At 37.0% G+C, this 21,554-nt stretch overlaps 1 protein-coding gene and 2 pseudogenes across 3 annotated transcripts in view; 2 read left to right on the top strand and 1 right to left on the bottom strand.

Annotated features, from left to right (window-relative positions):
• Positions 1-8,256, top strand: part of LOC309848900 (ligand of Numb protein X 2-like) — a gene marked incomplete at its 5' end in the record, with an annotated part of 51,559 nt that extends 43,303 nt beyond the window's left edge. Inside the window, one exon of the mRNA XM_082700938.1 lies at positions 6,357-8,256. The remainder of the gene's footprint in view (positions 1-6,356) is intronic.
• Positions 8,257-11,739: 3,483 nt separating this feature from the next.
• LOC309848926 (mitochondrial import receptor subunit TOM20 homolog pseudogene) lies at positions 11,740-13,372 on the bottom strand (annotated as a pseudogene). The gene is made up of 2 exons: positions 13,321-13,372; positions 11,740-12,308 (listed from the first exon to the last, which is right to left on the bottom strand). The product of its transcript is annotated as a mitochondrial import receptor subunit TOM20 homolog pseudogene (transcript).
• Positions 13,373-16,240: 2,868 nt separating this feature from the next.
• LOC309848764 (14-3-3 protein theta pseudogene) lies at positions 16,241-17,198 on the top strand (annotated as a pseudogene). Its single transcript has one exon. The product of its transcript is annotated as a 14-3-3 protein theta pseudogene (transcript).
• The last annotated feature ends 4,356 nt before the right edge of the window (positions 17,199-21,554 follow it).

Below are 21,554 nucleotides of genomic sequence, written 5' to 3'. Positions count from 1 at the left end.
GTTTTGTTTCATGTTTTGAATGCCTGCTCTGCTCCAGACAGATTGCCAAAGCAAATGCTTATTAATCTCAGCAGTCTTCGTGGTGAAATTACTTACTCCTGTAGGTATATGTGAAATAAGAATAAGATCAAGCCACCTAGACACCAGTGTTGGTAGAGTATCTCATCCAAAAGAAACCCAAATCCTGCTTTAAAACCAAACAAAACATTGAAAACTAATATAGCTCCTTACTGAAGATCTCTTGAGAAGGTAGAATAGGGTGAATTATACTAAATAACATCCATCAAGACTACCTCAATAAAGCTTCTTTGTATACTGTTTCTCCCGCATTTTTTGTCACTTTCCCTATTTCCTGCTCATCTGCAGTTTGCCCTCACATACCAGGCTATCCTCCCCCACTCTTTTCTCTTATCATGTCTCCTTTTTTTTCTTTTACCAATTTTCATGGAGAGGTAATAACAGTAACTAACACTTACTAAGGGATTATCAGGAGACGGAAAGTGTACCAAATGCATCACCTGTGTTATGAGGAAAATACTGTTCCTTTCCTCAGTTTAAAGATGAAGAAAGTGGAATACAATGAGTTAAGTATCTTGCCCAATATCACAGAGAGTTAAAGCCTAGATCCACGATGTAAAGCCAGACAGTCTGACTCGAGAGTCTGTATTCTTTTTTTTAAGAATTATTTTTATTGACATATAATGTATTATTTGCCTCAGGGGTACAGGTCTGTGAATCATCAGGCTTACACACTTCACAGCACTCACCATAGCACATACCCTCTCCAATGTCCATAACCCACCACCCTCTCCCTACCTCCCCCCACCCCCCAGCAACCCTTAGTATGTTTTGTGAGATTAAGAGTCTCTTATGGTTTGTTTCCCTCCCGTCCCCATCATTTTTTTTTTCATTTTATCCTTCCCTAATCCCACGACCCCTGCCCTGACTCTCAAATTCCTCATATCAGAGAGATCATATGAGAATTGTCTTTCTCTGATTAAAGAGTCTGTATTTTTAACAGCTATTCTATACTGATTTCTTTTCCAAAATCTATATATAAGTTCCACTTATGATAATATAATAGGCTAGGAAATGACCCTGCCTTAAAAAAATAATATTAAAATAACAAAGTAGAAATCAAGTTCCGTAAAGCACCAGGTAACTGACAAGTTAGTGAGAAGGTACAAGATGGCTTTTTTCTCCAGTATACTCTTATCACCCTTCTCTGCCTCATTGTCTCTTGATATGTTCATTGGACATGTGTGGATATATTCACCTCTGAACTTTGGTTCCTGCTCTTTACTGGCTTGCTGGGCCCCAACATGTTTTTTCTAACCAGCCTATAAGCTCAAGTTCCTATTCAATGGTGATGGCAGAATGAATAATTAGACAGAACTTAAACATCAGAATTATAAAACTAAGTCCATCACTCAGGTTATCCATTAGTAAATAATATTATTGCTGTGAAAATGATTGTATTGAAGTAAAGAAACTTTTCAGTGATAGGCCCTAAGAGAGATTATCTAGTCAAACACTTTTATACTTGAAGTTGAGGCCCAGAGAGGTTAAGTGATTTGCCCATATTGAAAATGCTAGTAGTGACCTAGAACCCAGATTTCTTTATTCCCATTTCAGTGCTCTTTTACCATATCCTACTGGACTTGTGTTTTTAAAGATCATCCCAAGCACATTTCATTTCTCCATGTATATAACAAGAATAAATTTTTGCTTCAAATTTTAAGAAAAGAGGGGCGCCTGGATGGCTCAGTCAGTTGAGCATCTGCCTTTGGTTCAGGTCATGATCTTGGGGTCCTGAGATAGAGCCCCATGTCAAACTTCCTGCTTTGGTGGGCAGTCTGTTTCTCCCTCTGCCTCTGCTTCCCCCACCCTCTTGTGTGAGTTCTCTCTGTCTGTGTGTGTGTCTCGAATAAATAAATAAAATCTTTTTTAAAAATTTTAGAAAAAGATTCTATTTTTTACAAAACTAAATCAAAAGCACTCCACACCACTAGAAAATTTTGGTATTGAACAAATTCTGTAAGTACCTATATTGTTTTTGACCAAAGCTGGTAAGAGAATGTTGCACTGTGCATAACTTTAAGTATATAACTACTTTTTTTAAAGTTTATTTACATTTTGGCATCTCATATAAAGATAGTTAACTAGTCATGATTCTCTATTTTAGTTAATTGCCTGAAGGAAGGATCCAAATGCTGTTTCCTATTCTATAAAATAAGAGTTTATTTGGAATGATAGCTCGAAATCTTTTCCAGTTCTGTACTTCTCTAAGTCACATTAACCAAAACTTAAATTTTACAATGCTGTGTCATCCTTTTTTTTTTTCTAATGCATTTAGAGGTAAGAAGGATGTATAGAACATGTCTAACATATTGTGAAAATCTGCAAAGATGTCTTAAATTATTTGAACTTCATTTGAGCTAAAACATTTAACCTGACAAATTACTTAAGATTGTATTCAGAATTAATTATAAAGTAATTTTTATAGTGCCAGATTACATTAATATGTTTATGAAATATCTTTGAGATTGCTATAGATTTTAGAAAGCGTGCTCCAAGTAGAATTTCAACCTGTGTAATAAAACAAAGTAAGAAAATATACTTTACTGTTGGATAGCACTTTAATATTCCCAGAGCAAAAGATTTTCAGATCCTAACATTTGGAGATTCTTCTACAAATAGGACACTTCACCTTATTAACCTGATTAACTTGCAGTGAAAGTCACCAATTGACAGGTCCTCCCACACACTTCTTTCAGTGCTTCATTCTTTATATGAGTGATTGTCCAACAGTTCACTCCAACAATTGTCCATTAATTTAAGGAAAGTTTCCAACATGAAAAACATGATAATCGGAATCAAACAGTATTCTGTGATCCAGAAGAAACTGACAATGAAGATAGCTAGAAGATTAAAAGCTAAAGCAAAAAGAAAAAGAAACATATATAAGTTAGAGACAAACTATATTTTTAAAGAATCAGTGGAACTATTGAGTTCCTTAAATAAGAATAAGGGGCTACTTAAAATTTTCAAAATAGAAAAAGCAGAACTTTGAAATTAAAATATAAATAAAATTTAATTATAAACAGAAATAGACTGGAAGAGAAAATTACGAAGAGCCCCTAGAATACAGAACAGGAAGCAAAGAGGTTAAGAGTAACAGATGGGGAAGGAAGAGAAAAAGGTTGGGGAGAGGCAAACCATAAAAGACTCTTAACTATAGAAAACAAACTGAGGGTTGCCAGAGGGGAAGTGGGTGGGGGGTGGGCAAAATTGATGATGGATATTAAGGAAGTTACTTGTAATTGGCATCATGTATTTTATGTAAGTGATGAATCACTAAATTCTACTCCTGAAACGTGTATTACCCTATCTGTTAACCAACTAATTTAAATAAAAACCTGGGGAAAAAAAAAAAAAAACACAAAAAACTTAGGCAGAAAAAACTTGAGATTCAAGGCTTAACCAGGAGGCCCATCATATTGCAAGTAAGACTCCAATAAAGGAAGAATAGAAAAAGTATAGTGAGCATGAAATTATTAAAGAACTAATAAGTTTATTTTTTCTCAGAACTGATGGAAATGAGTCTCCACATGGAAAAAGCCCACTGAATATCCAGCACAATAAATGAAAAATACTCTTACCAAAGAAAAAGTCCCAAATTGCAGCATATCAAGGATAAACAAGAGGTTGTAAGAGCTTCCCAAACGCAAGGAATGGGGATAGTTCACATCCAAAAAGTAGAATGGCACTGGACTTCTCCACAACTACATTGTGAAACAATTTCTTCAAAACTGTAAGGGGAACAGTTTCACTAGTTAATTCTGAACTCAGCCAAATCAAGTGTGATCGTACAAAAGAAAGAGTAGTCCCTCCTTTCCCTAAAAAATACTTTCCATGGACTGTGGCCTATGAAATTTTGAAAGGATGTGATTTGTCCAGATGATTAAATAAGAAAGAGAAAGATATAGATGACTCAGGAGAGGGATAAAAAAGTGTCAGCATGGCTGCTATTCAACAAGCTATGAGGTCAGTCAGTTCCATATTGTACTCTCTAAACCAGAACCTTGGGAAGGAGCTCTCCAGGAAACAAAGGAACATAACATGTTGAGCATACAGAAAAAATATTAATTGCATGTAGCAGAGATTTGGAAGAGTATATAATAATTGTATTAAGTACATAGAAAACTAGAGTGTAAAAAAATTAGTAGTTATGAACTCCAGGAGAAATAATAGGCATGGTCCTAGTTCACCTCTTTGCTTAAAATATTTGCAACTCATAATAATGTAGACATTAGCTATTTATATTTATATTGGTGATTTATATAGTCCCACATTATAACATTATTTTGATATCAGAGATGGGTAGAAATGTGGGATAAGAATATAGAAGAGTGAAGTCTTCATATGATTGGGAGTTAACCAATTTTGTTTTAAATTGATAAATGAAGAAATAAAGTATAAGGATATCATCTAGACCCACACTAATATTAATCTGTGGCAAAGGAGGTAAGAGTATACAATGGGAGAAAAGACAGTCTTCAACAAATTTTGCTTGGAAAACTGGACAGCTACATGCAAAAGAATGAAATTGGACCACTTTCTTATACTGTACATACACAATAATAAATCAAAATGGACTAAAGACCTAAGTGGGAGACCTGAAAAAACAAAACTCATAGAAGAAGACATAAGCAGTCATTTCTTTGACATCTGCCATCACAGCGTTTTCCTAGATATGTCTCCTGAGGCAAGGGCAACAAAAGCAAAAATAAACTGTTGGGACTACACCAAAATAAAAAGCTTTTGTGCAGCAGAGGAAACCATCACCAAAACAAAAAGGCAACCTACTAAGTAGGAGAAGGTATTTGCAAATGATATATCCAATAGGGATTAATATCCAAAATATATAAAGCATTTATACAAGTCAGTACCCCCCCCAAAAAGAACAAACAGATAATCTGATTTTAAAAAGGACAGAGGACCTGAATAGACATTTTTCCAAAGAAGACATACTCATGGCCACCAGATACATGAAAAGATGCTCAACATCATTATACAATGAAACGCAAATGAAAACCGCAGTGAGATATCATTTCACACCTGTCAGAATGGCAAAATCAAAAAGACAAGAAATAACAACAGTTGGAGAGGCTGTGGAGAAAAAGGAACCCGTGTGCACTGTTGGTAGGAATGCAAATTGGTACAACCACTGTGGAAAATAGTATAAACCTTTCTCAAAAAATTAAAAATAGAAATTTAAAAAAGAAGCTCTTGCACATTGTTGGTGGGAATGCAAATTGACGCAACAACTGTAGAAAACAGCATGAAGGTTTTGCAAAAAATTAAAAATAGAAATACCATATGACCCAGTGATTCAACTACTGGGTATTTACCCAAAGAAAATAAAACACTAATTCGAAAAGACAGATGCACTCCTATGTTTACTGCAGCATTATTTACAATAGCCAAAATATGGAAGCAACCCAAGTGTCCATTAATGACTGGATAAAGAAGATATGATTGATATATAGATAGAATATATATTCTTTATATATAGATATATATAAATAGATTAGGTAAATTAGATAAATCGATATATCTAAAGAAGATGTGATATATATATATATATACTTACATTTAAGTGTTATATATTTATATTATGTATAATATATAATATATACAATATACATATATTACATATTATATATATACACATATATATAAATGGAATATTGCTCAACCATAAAGAATGAGTTCTTGCCATTTGTGACAACATGGATGGATATAGAGGTTATATTGCTAAATGGAATAAGTGAGAAAAAGACATACCATATGATTTTCCTCCTACGTGGAATTTAAGAATTAAAACAACAAAAAAGAAACCCAGACTCTTTAAGTACAAATGTTCTCTTTAAGAGAACAAATGGGTGTTTGCTAGAGGAGTGGTAGGTGGGGGGGGCAGATAAAATACATAAGGGGGTTTAAGAGTTTACTTAATCATGATGAACACTGAGTAATGTATAGAATTGTTAAATCATTATATTTTACACCTGAAACCAATGTAATACTTACATTTATTTATATATATATATATATATACACATATACACGTATATATGTGTATATTACATATATATGTGTATATATATGTATATATACGTATACATATATATATGAGACAGTATAGAGGGGTGTAGCAGAAGGATGTAATTTTCACTATAAGACTTAATATAATTTTACTTAATAAACTATAACTATAGTTATTCGTTTTACTAATAACTATATACATGTATTACGTTGATAAAAATAAAATCATTCCTGCGGTTTCTCCGCAGACCACGGGAGGCCAGAGGCGGGAACCGGCTCCCCCGGCCGCGCGCAGGAGGGATTCCAGCGGAAGCTGTCGAGCGACTTTCATAAATGAAGCTTTAAAATGACCTTTTTAAAAGAAGAGTAAATCCTCGGTTTCCGTGTGACTGTGCAGACACAGCCCGAGGTCAGCCCTGGGGGCCCGGAGCAGGCCGGTGCGTGTGGGTGGTCGCAGGCAGCCGGTGTCCAGCCTCGGGCCGCGCCTGCGCCGCAGGACAAAAACGCTCGTGTGGCCTTTCCCTGCGCCCCGACGGAGGGAGCCCGAGGCCGTTGTGAGGTGTTGGCCCCGGGCAGGACGGACGCGCCCCCACGCGCCTCCAGGGGCCCGGGAAGCTCGCGGTCATCTGGATGTACAGTCTCTGTTGTCTCTGGTTTTAAATAACAAGCCGCTTAGAACCTGATCTTTACGCAGATTAAATTCATTGTCACTTCGCTTTGATCTTCAGCAATATTTATAAATTTAGTCATTGTAAAGATTTCCTCATTTGATCCAGTTTTATACGAACTCTGGTTGGTTTGAGTCCGATGTCCAGGAAGAAACAGGACACCTTCACTTGGAGAACCGGGCTCGGGCCCAAGAAAGCTTTCCTACAAATAACTTGTTTTTCTAGGAGCCTCCGGGTGGAGACGCAGCGGCTCCTCCTGTGGTCCGGCACCACCTGCTGCTCAGTGGCAACTGTCCTGCCTCGGGAGGCTCAGGCCACCAACTGGAAAACACAATCTCACCATCTTCATTTTTGCTGAATCCATTAAGTGTAAAAGCCAATTATTTTTCTTTTGGAAACTATTTATTGGGCAGAAATACTTTTTATTGAGTAATTTTGGTCTGCCACGCCTATATTTGATTTTGCTATTTGTGCGCTTTTGTTCCTAAACACAGGAAAGACCAAAGGTGCTCTCTCTTTGTGGTCTGGGGCAAGAGCTCAGATACACCCAGACTGATGGGCGCCAGTGAACATAGGAGCATCTTTTCTGGCACCCAACCAGTCAGAAGTGTTTTTGTGGTTTTGGTTGTCTTGTTCTTTTGGTTTTTGGTTTTTGGTTTTTGTTTTTTTGTTTTTTTACTACAGTAAGTATTATAGAACCAAAAACCTAATGCTACTTACTATCACAATGAAATGTTCTTTTACTAAGTTATTGCTGGTTATTGAATATCTTGTTGAGTACTGGGATCTGTTACCAAGAAGGAAATTACGTTTCTTACCATGTTTGAGCTAAGCAAATGCGAATAATTTTTTAAAGAAAGAAAAAAAAAAAAAGAAGCCTCCTCTGAGACTTGTATTCTGTTGTTCATAATTTTAGGAGTTCTGAATTTCTTGGAACACCGCTTGAGTGTATTTTTGTACCCATATCTTCACTTCTGCCTTTTTCTTCTTAAATTAAAAAAAAAAAAAACTATGATGTATTACACATTAAAGTTTTCTTGGTTTTATATATCAAAGAATAAAAACTTTTTTGTTACATTTAAAAAAATAAAATAAAATCAATTTAAAAAATACAATATCTCAACTTCTATGAAGGCAAGAGTTAATTGTGTGTTGATTTGACATTTTGCAGAACTTAAGATACACAAACATTTAAAACAACAGCAAAAACACTTTAATAAATATGTGTCTTATCTAGATTTTCTAATTTCTTGAAGTGTAATTATTGTTAGTATGCCCTTATAATCCTTTTTATTTCTATGTGATTGTAGTGTTATTCCTCCTTTGTTCCTGATTTGACTTGATATTTTCTTCTTTTTTTAATATGGGCATTTATAGCTGTAAGTTTCCCTCTAAGCACTACTTTAATTAAGTCCCATCAGTTTGGGTATATTTTGTTTATGTTTTTATTAATTAAAATATTTTCTGATTTATCTTGGGATATTTTGTTTGTTGATTATTTAGAAGTGTGCCATTTAATTTCCTCACATCTGTGAATTTCCATGCACATTTGAGAAGAAAGATATTCTACTGTTGTTGGGTAGAGTATTCTATAAATCTCTTACCTCTAGTTGGTTTTTAGTACTATTTCAGTCTTCTATTTCCCTGTTGACTTTCTGGCTAGTTATTGAAAATGGGATACTGAAGTCTCCAGTTATTATTGTTTAATTGTGTATTTTTTCCCTTCTGTTCTGTAAATTCTTCCTTCAGGTTTATCAGGGCTTTTTTTGTTAGATGCATATATTTATAATAGTTATTACTTTCTGATAGGTTGATCCTTTTATTATTGTAAAGTGTTCTTCGTCTCTAGGGAAAATTTTTGTCTTAAAGTTTCTTCTGATACTAGTACACACACTCCAACTTTCTTTTGATCATTGTTTGTATGGCATAATCTTTTTATAGTTTTCCTTTTTAACCAATCTCAAGTATATATTTTACAGAGAGTGAGAGTATAGTATCATGTTTTTTAATCCATTTTAGATTGCTTATTACATTTACATATAATGTAATTACTGTAAAATTAAGAATTACATCTGCCATTCTCCTGGTTGCTGTGTTTCTTATGTCTTCACCCATTGTTCCCATTCCTTCGTTATTGCCTTCCTCTGTATTTGATAGATTTTTTTTTTAGTTTACCATTTTAATTTCTTCGTTTCTTTTACTGTATGCTTTAGAATTGTTTTCTTAATGGTTGTCCTGGTGATTATTATTAGCATGTTTACATAAAACAATCTAGTTTAGATTAATACCAATTTAATTTCATTGCAGAAACTTTGCTCCAGTATAGTTCCATTCACTTCCTTTACTTTGTGCTATTACTATCATATACATTACATTTTTATACATTGTAAACCCATCAACACAGTTTTAAAATTGTATAGCTGTGTTTTAAATCATATAGGAGAAGAAGAGAATTGCAATGAAAATATCTATTTATACTTTTATATTTACCTATATACTTTTATAGTAAATACTGGTGCTTTTTGTTTCCCTATGTAAAACAAAGGTATGTCTAGTGTTAGACTGAAATACTCTCCTCACTTCTTGGACACAACTACTAGCAACATCTTCTCTTAGTTTTTGTTTTTTAGAAATACCTTGATTTCTCTTTCATTTTTAAAAATGGTTTTGCAGATGTAAGATTCTTTGTTAATAGTTGTTTTTTGCTTCTTTCTTTGTTTTCTTTCAGCACCTGGGATAATGTCATCTCAGTGCCATTTGGCCTCTGTGGTTTCTAGTGAGAAGTCAGTCTTTACTTTTATTGAGGATCATATTTTCCATTGCAGTTTTCAAGATTGTCTCTTGTCCTTTTCTTTTGACATTTTGACTATGAAATGTTTGAGCGTAGATCTTGTTGATTTATTGTACTCGAGTTTATTGAGCTTCTTGAATTCTAAGACTAATTCTTTTTGTTGTTGTTGTATCTGGAGAGTTTCTAGTCATTATTTCTTAAGATATTCCTTCTGCGCCTTCCTCTCTCTCCTCTCTCTCTCTCTTTCTCCCACCTTTCCCCAGCCACTCCGTCCTTCTCTCTTTTTCCGGGACTCCCATTTTACATGTTGGGGATGTTGGATGGTGTCCCTCAGGTGTCTGAGGCTCTGTTAATTTCTCCTCATTCCTTTTGCTGTTTCCTTCTCATGCTGGATAGTTTCAATTGACCTGTATTCAGTTCATTGTCTTCAACTTAACTGATTCTTTCTTCTGTAAATAATAAATATATTATTATATTTACATTTATATTATATAAATAATAAATATATTATTCAGACTAGAGAAGTTTTTCATTTTAGTTATACTTTTCAACATCAGAATTTCTCTTTGATTTCAAATAATAAGGGTGCCTGGCTGGCTCAGTCAGTACAGCATGTGACTCTAGATCTCTGGGTTATGAGTTTGAGCCCCGCACTGGGTGTAGACCATTACTTAAAAATAAAATCTTTTACAAATAAAAGGAATAATAATTTATATCTCTTTATTGTTATTCTCTATTTGATGAGACATCATTTGCATACTTTCCCATAGTTCTTAGACATGATTTCTTTCAGTTCTTTCAACTTATTTATTATAGGTGTTTTAAAATCTTTGGCTAATAAATCCAACTTTTGGTTTTCCTCAGGGACAGTTTCTGTTAACTGCTATTTTTCCTGTTTATAGGCTATGCTTTTTTGTTTGATTATAATCTCTTTTTTTTGTTGTTGTTGAAACTGGATATTTATGATATATATATATTTTTTAAGTACCAAGGATCTTTATTCTCAGACCTAATGTTCAACCTGTGACTGCAGATAACATGTTACTATTTCGAGAACACCTTCATTCTTTCCAAGTCTTCAGCCATAAGGTTATACCTTATTCTCATCATAACAAGATAAATGAATGAGATTGAAGGAGGATTAAGGAGATACACTGAAGATAAAAGCAAAGGGGAACAAACATTTTACAAGTTTATCATCCCAGTTACCCTTAAGGTTAAGTTTCAGATTTACAAGAGTAATGACAGAACCACATGATTTCAGTGAAAACCAACACAAGTTAGATCTTTAAAAAAAAGGGGGGGTGGGGGTGGGGGAATAGGTTCAGAAATACTAAGTCAGGCAAGCATGCAAACTTCAGAGTATAAAAAAATGCAAGGCCTGGTTGTCCAAACAAATATATCCCTCAGGAGATGGTGGTGCTTAACAGAAACAAATGAATTAAAAGCTGAAAGGGACACTTCCCTGAATTAGCAGACCAATTCCCTCATTTTTTAAGTGAGGAGAGAGGGTAGACAGTAATTACTGAGGCTCACATGGCTAGATAAAGGATGTACATAGATTTAATTCCCGGTGCTATTTACTACATACATCTAAAATACGATAAATATCCAGAACACATTAAGCCCACCGATTAAAATGACAAATACACGGGGAGGAGGTGAATTAATACAGCACAGCAGCACTTCTCACGTCATATTTAAGAGATTAAAAGGAAAAAAATAATCTCTCAAAGATTTCAATGCTCAGTTTTGATAGACTCCATCCAATTCTTTAATGTAGAGCAAATGTACGAGCTTAAAAAGAACGTGCATTCTTCAGCTTTCTCCTATACTTTTTCGGCCTATCTTTCAAAACTAAGCACTGAGTATTTTTAACCTAAGTAATGTGATGTTATATGTACACTTTAATTGCACGTTTTAGGAATAAAATCCATGATATTTTGGTAACTCAGTGTATTTATAAAATGAAAAGCTTTCTACCAAAATACACTTTTCACTGGGAAAAATAAATAAAACAGACAAATGGATCTACACAAAGTAAAAATTAACTTTGGTAGATTTCAGTGTAGGACAGTCCGTAACAAGCCTATTTGCCCTTTTCCCCCCAGAGCTGCTCATCTTCCAACTTAAGATTTTAAAAATATTTTTAATTGAGATTATGTTGACATGTTCTCATTCCACCTCATCTTCAGCCAAGCTCTGAGCACTTACAATTCTCTGACTAATTGTTGGAAGCTTGGTCAGAAGCATCTGGAACACTGGTGGTGGGAGAGTCCGCTGTAACCCTTGCAGCAACTGCTGTGGCTGTCCACACACAGCAACTGCATTTGTCAGATGGTCTACACCTTTCTCATACTCGCCTTGGGCTAGCAACTCTTCCCCAAGTTGTATTTCTTCAAGGAAGAATCTCTGAACAGCTTCGGCATCTTTAAGGTCAGGTAACTTGCAAAGTCCGGCTCGCTCCTTGGCAAGCTTTTGTTTCTTTCTTCGTTCTCGAAGCCTGTTCTCGAAGTTGGGGTCACTCGGCCTCTTGCGGTCGAAGTAGATGCAGTACCCGCCGACGAGAGCCCCGCAGACGCCGGCGGCGACGGCGCTGTTCCGGCCAGCACCTTCCCATGGCCCAGACGCAGGAGCGAGCGCGGCGGCGGCGGGGCCGGCGAAGAAGCTGTGGGCCGGGAAGCCGCCGACCACGCCGCTGCGACCGGGCGCTCGCCGTGGGAGACGCGGAAAGCTGCTCTCTGTGTTTTAAGTGATTTTTCTGTAAAGTCCGTTCTTTGTTGTGTGGGCACTGAAGTCTCTGTTCTGGTGCCTTAGCAGTCAGCCAATGATTGATGGGAGGTTGAACTAAGAAGTCTCTCAACCTTTGCTGAGGGGCTTGGTATATTTGTCGGGGCGTCCATTAGTGCTCCACCGCGCAGTTCACAACCGTCCCTTGGCCTTAGCCTTCACTTTCTGCTTGCACAGAGTCTCAAAGTCAGCCAGAAATGAGAGCTCAGAGCCTTCTCAAGCCTTTCATGGTCATGCACTAAGTCTTTGCATGTACATGAGCCTCTAGAATCCCAGGAATATGTGGAAGTTTTTCAGGGTTCCATGTGCACATCTTAATTCTTCAATTTTCCCTTTAATTTGTGTTTGTTTGATCAGCCTCTCATTAGCCCCAAGCGTTAAAGTTCCCTCCAACAGCTTCAGTGCTAACTAATTGCCACTGATTTTCTTTCGTAAGTGCTCCAAAGTAACACTGTTTGCACAGAGGCAGCTCTTGAGTCATGAAATAAAATGCCTTCAAAATGGAATCGTTTGGTGAGATGCTAGATAGGCAAATATTGACAGTTCTTTAGGTATGGACATTTCAGGGAATTCTAAACCTACCCTAATCCTATATGTATTGATAGGCTGCTAGTTTATCCAGCTACCAGAGTGGTGAGGCTCTTTGTTTTCATTGCTACTCCAGAACCTGATAGGGGAATGGGATTAAGAGAAAAATGAGATAACTAACTGAAGTCAATTTGCAGAGTTTGTAAAAAGATGCTTTTGACAGTTTTGCCATTGTTGCTATTGCTTTTACTCCACCATTCCAAACATTAAGCTCTACTTTTTAAAAGACAGATACCATATGATTCCACTTATGTGTAGAATTTAAACAACAAAATGAATAAACAAACAAAAAGCAGAATCAGACCTATAAATACAAAAAACAAACTGATGGTGGCCAGAAGGGAAGGGCTGGGGGTGGGGCGGGGATGAACAAACCATGAAGGAGCGTGCGAAATACAGGCTTCCGGTTATGGAATGAATAAGTCATGGGAATAAAAGGTACAGTGTAGGGAATATAATCAATGATATTGTAATAGCAATGTATGGGGACAGATAGTAGCTATACTTGTGGTATGGAAAGCATAATGTATACAGTTGTTGAATTACTATACTATTTTCACCTGAAACTAATGTAATGTGTATCCACTATAGTGAAATTAAAAAAAATAAATAAAAAGCAATTCAAATAGTAGAAATAGAACAAAAAAAGTGTTGTAAATAAGGTTTCTACCCTAAACACCTCGACCCTGGATCCCAAACAGAATATTTTTTTAAAGATTGTGTATTTATTTATTAGAGAGAGACAGCAAGAGAGTTAACACAAGCAGGGGGAACGAGAGAGAGAGAGAAGCAGAGAAGCAAGCTTCCTGCTGAGCAGGGAGCCCAATGCAGAGTTTGATCCCAGGCCCCGGTACATGACCTAAGCCGAAGGCAGATGCTTAACGACTAAGCCACCCAGGTACTCCCAGAATATTAACTAGTGTTAACAGTTACTGTGTGTCTTTCATAAATACATGCCTAGAGAAGCATGTATATAGAGAGACAAAAGATCTGTATTTCCTTTTATACATATAGAAATATACTGTATTCTCTATTATTCACCATTTTTTAAACTTGGTAATTTACCTTAGATGTTGCTACATAGAGCTATTTCAGTTTGTTATTGTGGTTGTTGGTATTGTAAGATGAATAGGGCATTATTTACACATTGTCTAGTAACAGACACTTGGATTGGTCTACTATTTTGTTATTTCAAACAATGATGGGATGAACACCATGGCATTTACATCTCTTTGACCACGTGTGCTATTACTGAAGGATAAGTTCCTAACTATGAAATGTAAGGTGTGTTTGTTTTCAGATATTGATGGATGTTGGAAAATTGCCTTCAATGATGTTTCATCAGTTTATACTTCTGTTTGTGGTAAAGGAGAATGCTGTTTCTCCTCATTGCCACATTGGATTATCAAGTATGTTTTGCCAATTTCAAAGATGAAAATTTCTCCTTATTGTTTTACTTTTCTTCTCTTATAATACCTTCTCATATATTTCATATATTCATATGTTTGTGAGTCTTCATCGCTTCACACACAGCATCTCTTTTCATATCCTTCTCTCATTTCTTTATTGAGTTTTAATTTGTAATGCTCTTTGTGAGTTAGAGTCGTTGGACTTTTGGTCTGTTTTACATATTACAAATATTCTTTTCTCTAGCTGATTATTGGTCACATGGTGTGGTTTACAGTACTTTTTTCTTTGTTAATTTTTTTTAAGTAGTCAGATTTTCCAGTCTTTCTGCTCCATTTATAAAAATTTCATCTCTTATTTCTTCCAGGAACCTATTGTTCCATTTAGTTATTTATTTGGGTGGCTTATTGTTTGTGAGTGCTAACCAGTTGTCTCTGCATCATTCCTCTCTGATTTAAAACGCCACTCTTCTTAGGTACTAAATTCCTTTATGTAGAGAGAATATTTCTGGACTCTCTATTCTTTTCCATTGATTTCTTTGCCAATTTGTCCTTTCTGTAGTGCCAACATTTTTTTTTAATTAAAGTTTTATTCATTTGACACACAGAGATCACAAGTAGGCAGAGAGAGAGAGAAGGAAGCAGGCTCCCCGCTCAGCAGAGAGCCCGATGTAGGGCCCGATCCCAGGACCCTGGGATCATGACCTGAGCCAAAGGCAGAGGCCTCAACCCACTGAGCCACCTAGGCGCCCCTGTAGTGCCAACATTTTAATGGGTATTTTTCCATATGACCTTTAGAATCAGCTTGTCTATTTCTATTTCCCTGTTGAGGAAAAATTTACGTTGTTACTTTTGTTAAAATTACATTAAAACGGGTGCCTGGGTGGCTCAGTGGTTTAAAGCCTCTGCCTTCGGCTCAGGTCATGATCCCAGGGTCCTGGGATCAAGCTGGGCATCTGGATCTCTGCTCAGCCGGGAGCCTGCTTCCCTTCCTCTCTCTCTGCCTGCTTCTCTGCCTCATTGTGATCTCTGTCAAATAAATAAATAAATAAATAAATAAATAAATCTTTTTAAAAAATGACATTAAAACAGGAATCTCAGATTTTTGCACCTATCCGTCAGAATCTTGCGGAAAGCTTGCTAAAACATAGTTGGTGGGGCCTCACCTTCAGAGTTTCTAATTCACTGAGTCTGAGTTGAGGCTTGGGATTTGTGTATCCTAAAATTCAAAGGGTGATGTTGATGCTGCTGGTCTGGGACAACTCTACTTTCGTGAAGTAAAAATGTATTCATTTTAAGAGAGTTGTTATCCTTCCAATATTCATTCTAACAGCAAGGTATGTTATTCCATTTATGTTCTATTTTCTTAGTAGAGTTTCAGTGTTTTCTTTATATTGATACAACTTATTGTTTTAAATTTATTCCTCTGCAGTTTCTTTTTTGTTGCATTGTAATAAAGGTTAGTTTAGGGGCACCTGGGTGGCTCAGTGGGTTAAAGCCTCTGCCTTCGGCTCAGGTCATGATCCCAGGGTCCTGGGATCAAGCTGGGCATCTGGCTCTCTGCTCAGCGGGGAGCCTGCTTGGCTTCTTCTCTTCTCTGCCTGCCTCTCTGCCTACTTGTGATGTCTGTCAAATAAATAAATAAAATCTTTAAAAAAAAAGAGTACTAGAAACATAAAGTTTAAAAAAATAAAGGTTAGTATATAATTATTATTTAATAATTATTTGGCAATTTGTGAATTATTATTTTAAATATTTATGGTTAGCAAGTCTTCCTTGTTCAACTTATTACAATGAAAGTGGGAATAATATTAGGTTACTTTCTGAGAATTTGGAGGACATATTAGGGAAAGAGAGGAAGGTGAGCTTTTTTTTAAAAAAAAAAAGATTTTGGACTCGCGCCGCGGCCGCGGAGACGTGAAGGCCGTCCGCACGCCTCCTCGCGATCCGGGTCGGTGCTTGCCCTCGCTCTCCTCTCCGCGTCCCCATGGAGAAGACGGAGCTGATCCAGAAGGCGAAGCTGGCCGAACAGGCCGAGCGCTACGACGACATGGCCACCTGCATGAAGGCCGTGACCGAGCAGGGCGCCGAGCTGTCCAACGAGGAGCACAACCTGCTCTCGGTGGCCTACAAGAACGTGGTCGGCGGCCGCAGGTCCGCCTGGAGGGTCATCTCGAGCATCGAGCAGAAAACCGACACCTCGGACAAGAAGTTGCAGCTGATTAAGGACTATCGGGAGAAAGTGGAGTCCGAGCTGAGGTCCATCTGCACCACGGTGCTGGAATTGTTGGATAAGTATTTAATAGCCAATGCAACTAATCCAGAGAGTAAGGTCTTCTATCTGAAAATGAAGGGAGATTACTTCCGGTACCTTGCTGAAGTTGCATGTGGTGATGATCGAAAGCAAACGATAGATAATTCCCAAGGAGCTTACCAAGAAGCTTTTGATATAAGCAAGAAAGAGATGCAGCCCACGCACCCAATCCGCCTGGGGCTGGCTCTTAACTTTTCTGTATTTTACTATGAGATCCTTAATAACCCAGAGCTTGCCTGCACACTGGCTAAAACGGCTTTTGATGACGCCATCGCAGAACTTGACACACTGAATGAAGATTCCTACAAAGACAGCACCCTCATCATGCAGTTGCTTAGAGACAACCTAACATTATGGACATCAGACAGTGCAGGAGAAGAATGTGATGCGGCAGAAGGGGCAGAAAACTAAATGCATACAGGGTGGTCATCCTTCTTCCCCTCAAGAAACCTTTTTACTCATCTCCATTCCTTATTCCATTTGGATTTCCTATAGCAAAGAACCCACTCATGTGTATGGAATCAACTGTTTATAGTGTGAAAAGACTATAAACAGTTGATTCCATACACATGAGTGGGTTCTTTGCTATAGGAAATCAAGCATAGTCTTTTCACACTGCAGCTTTGGGAAAAACTCCATTCCTTGATTTTGTGTTTGTCTTGGCCTTCCTGGTGTGCAGTTGCTGCTGTAGAAAAGTATTAATAGCTTCATTTCATATAAACACAAGTAATTTCCAAACACTTCTATAGAGGACTAAAAATGTATCTGGTATTGAAGTAATCTGAACCAGTTCTGCAAATGACTGTGTTTTGTATTACTGTGAAGATATGAAAATGTAGTCATTACAATTTACAAAGTGTTCTGCATAACTTCCTAATTTCTACATTCCTTCCTTCCCTCTTCAGGGGTTTCCTTTCCGTAAGCAACTTTTCCATGCTCTTAATGTATTCCTTTTTGGTAGGAATCCAGAAGTATTCGATTGAATGGAAAAGCATTTGGCATTTCTGCGCTGGGGGTCACAAATTAAAATGCCTCCTGTGTCATATATGATGGAGGTCTTGTGTATCAGGAGGTTTCCTTATTCATTCTTCATTTGCTGCTGTTTAAGTTGACAACATCCCTTCCCAATAAAAATTCACTTACACCTTAAAAAAAAAAAGATTTTATTTATTTATTTGACAGACAGAAATCACCAATAAGCAGAGAGGCAAGCAAAGAGAGAGGGGGAAGTAGGCTCCCCGCTGAGCAGAGAGCCCAATGCGGGGCTCGATCCCAGGACCCTGGGATCATGACCTGAGCTGAAGGCAGAGGCTTTAACCCACTGAGCCACCCAGGCGCCCCAAGGAAGGTGAGCTTTGATAAGAAAATGTTACTAAAACTTTTTCCACTCGTGGCTTAAAAAATGTTTCCTTCATGTGATTCTAGGGCTGGAAAAATTAGTTGGAATAATTAGTTTTTCTAAAGTATAGAAAAAGCTCTGAAAATCCGCAGGCTTCACTAACATGTATGAGGAATCACTAATATCAAAGATGGGTTACATTCAGATAGCTTGAATTTTGGTTATATATGTAAATTAGAGGCCAAAGGACATTCCTAGGAAGGGTGAAAGTGTAAATTGCAAGGGCAAAGGGTGAAGGGATGAATGAAGACTAACGAACAGATACTTTAACTTTTATAGAAAGTAAGCACCTTTCCGGACCATAGCATATGCCCCTATGTCTTATTGCCTAGACTGAGGATATCTGAAGACTACTTTTAAGATCTGCAAGATAAATTTTAAAAATTCAGCCTAAATATTTCTGCAAATAGTATAATCCAAATTCGTATTTCCCAATCAGCCTAGTATCTTTTTCCCTCTCCTTCTATTGGTAAAAAAGAAAAAGAAAAAGAAATGGAGAACACATGTTCTCCATCCTGTTCTCCAATCGTAGGAACATACTATGCTATAGGTGAGAATTTTCTTATTTACTGTGGTATGCAGAATACAAGTTTCCCAAAGATGCCTATGTTCTGATCTCCAGAACCTGTGAGTATGTTACATTACACAGCAAAGGGGAATTAAGGTTACAGATAGGGTCAAAGTTGCTAATCAGCTAACCTTAAGAGGGAGAGTATTCTAGATTATACAGGTGGGGCCAGTGTAATTACAGGGGTTCTTTAAGGTTTTATTTATTTACGTAACAGACAGAAATCACAAGTAGGCAGAGAGGCTGATCGAGAGAGGGGGAAGCAGGCTCCCTACTGAGCAGAAAGCCCGATGCGGGCCTCGATCCCAGGACCCTGAGATCATGACCTGAGCTGAAGGCAGAGGCTTTAAACCACTGAGCCACCCAGGCGCCCAATTACAGGAGTTCTTAAAAGAGCAAGAGGAGTGCAGGAAAGAAGGTGAAATATATTTCATGTGATAAAGACTCATTCTGCTCTTGTGGCTTTAAAAATGGAGGAAAGGAACCATAAGCCAAGGAAGATGTGCCATCTCAAGAATCTGGAAAAGGAAGTTTCCCCCAAAGAGCCCATAGAAAGGAATGCAGCTGTCCCCAGCCTTAACTCAGTGAGACCTATACAAGGTTACTTGACCCTCTACAACAACAAGGTAATAAAAAGCATTGTTTTAAAGTATGAATTTATGGTAATTTGGTAACAAATTGGAAATTAATGCAATTATTAAACTATTATGACAGAGTACTCACAAATACTGATGCTACCTCTTTTTTTTCTTAAATTGTTAGCATTTGTCCAAATATCTAAAAGGTTAACTTTTTTTCCCCCAATTAACAGCAAATTTTTGGAAGTTGGATATCTCAGAATTCATTTAGGGCAATACTTATCCGGAAATCTGGTCTATCTGCAAAGTGACTAAGGACCTCATTGGCATATCACCCTGGAAAACAGCTGAGTCTGAATTAAGATTAAGAGCATTGGAGTTGGAGGCTCAGAGACCTAAAACCTCTGCTAGGACTGAATATGTGACATTGGATAAGTTATTTACTCTCTCCTCTTTTTCCTTATACTAGAACTTAAATCATAAGGTTATGGTGAGGATTACCTGAGAGGATATATGTATAGCACTTAGCATGGTTCTAGCCCATAGGCAAAAAAAAAACAACACCATAAAATGAAGACACAGATTCTCAAAAAAAAAAAAAAATTCATAGTGCCTTTCATCATAAAAGCAAAAAAATCTAAATGACTCAACTGTTCCCAAAGGCATAAATACAGCAATTGACATTCATAATGGCATTCCTAAATGATCAAGTATAAGGTTTTTTAACAATTCTTTTAAAGATCTTTAAAATATGTGACTTTTGGTCTTTAAAGTGGCAAGATTTTTGTACCTCAAAAATTTATGCATGTGGAATTTACATCAAGAGTGTCATATGAACAAAACATTTTATAAGGTATATTTTTACTAGGACTCAAACCTTAGCTCCTCCACTTTTTGTTCATCTGTAACATATGAAACACTTCATCTTACTTAGCCTAAGTTTTCTTCTATAAAATTTGGATAATAGGAGAGGTACTTGGTAATGTGGTTGGGAAGATTAGCGATAGTACATTTGAATCACCCCCTTGAATATACCTATAAGTGATTGTTCAATAAGTGGTGGTTATTCGTCATTGTTACTTTGTGATCCTCTAAAACTGCATTGACTAAAGTCAGTAGTAACCTAATTATGAAATACTCTGGGTATTTCTCTTCCTTTATTATAGTTTCTCTTACACTGGATACTACTGAACCTCTTAAAATTCTCTCCTTTCTCCTTTTCTGGTGGTGTTCTTAGCCTTTTTTTAACCCCTAGTTTGGTTATTTATTTATTTATTTATCTATCTATTTATTTATTTATTTATTTGACAGACAGAGATCACAACTAGGCAGAGAGGCAGGCAGGGAGAGAGGAAGGAAATCAGGCTCTCCGCTGAGCAGAGAGCCCAATGCGGGGCTGGATCCCAGGACCCTGGGATCATGACCTGATCTGAAGGCAGAGGCTTTAACCCACTGAGCCACCCAGGCGCCCCTTTTGCTTATTCTTCTTCCTTTGCCCAAACCTTAAATATTGGTGTTTCCCAATTTCTATACCTTTTTAAATTTTTCTTTTTCCCGTGCACATTGTTTATGAGTATGATAATGCTTCTTATACTAGCTGAAACCTTTTCCCTGAGCACCAGTTGTATTGCTCAGAGCCCTCTTTCTTTTTTAAAGTGAGAGAAAGGAATGCATTTTCTTTACGAGTTTGCTTCATTTATAGCCTTAAGTATTTATATGGTATGTGGGTATGCATTTGTATTGTGACTTTAACCCAAAAACATTAATTAGGTGGGTCTTTTCCAAATCTTTAATCTCTACTAATCTACTAATGGTTGAAAAATGGTACATGTAACTGTGATGGGCATGTCTTTAGAATTAGTTAAACACATTTGCAAGTTTCTGAACCATTTACTTATTTTTCTGGGCACTACTTTATATCCTTTGTTCCTTTGCTTCTTTCTTTCCTCCATCCTTCCTTCCTCCTCCCTTCTTCTGTCCGCCCCTCCCTTCCTCCCTTTCTTTTTTGTTTTAAATTTCAAGTTAGGTAACATAGAATGTGGCTCTGCTTTCAAGAACAGAATCCAGTTATTCATCAGCTGCATACAACACCGAGTTCACATTCAAACCAGTGTCCTCCATAATGTCCATCACCCATCTAGCCCATTTTCCCACCCACCTCCCCTTCAGCAACTGTCAGCTTCTTGTCTACATTAAAGAATCTCTTGTGGTTTGTCTCCCTCTGTTTTTTATCTTATTTTATTTTTCCTTCCCTTCCTCTTTGTTTATCAGTTTTTCTTAAATTGCACATATGAGTGAAATCACATAGTATTGGTCCTTCTCTGACTGACTTATTTCACATAAT

Source organism: Mustela nivalis (assembly GCF_964662115.1).
Source record: "Mustela nivalis genome assembly, chromosome: 15".
Classification (NCBI taxonomy): Eukaryota; Metazoa; Chordata; class Mammalia; order Carnivora; family Mustelidae; genus Mustela; species Mustela nivalis.
The sequence above is the reverse complement of the archived record's forward strand: the minus strand, read 5'-3'. Positions and strand labels throughout refer to the sequence as shown.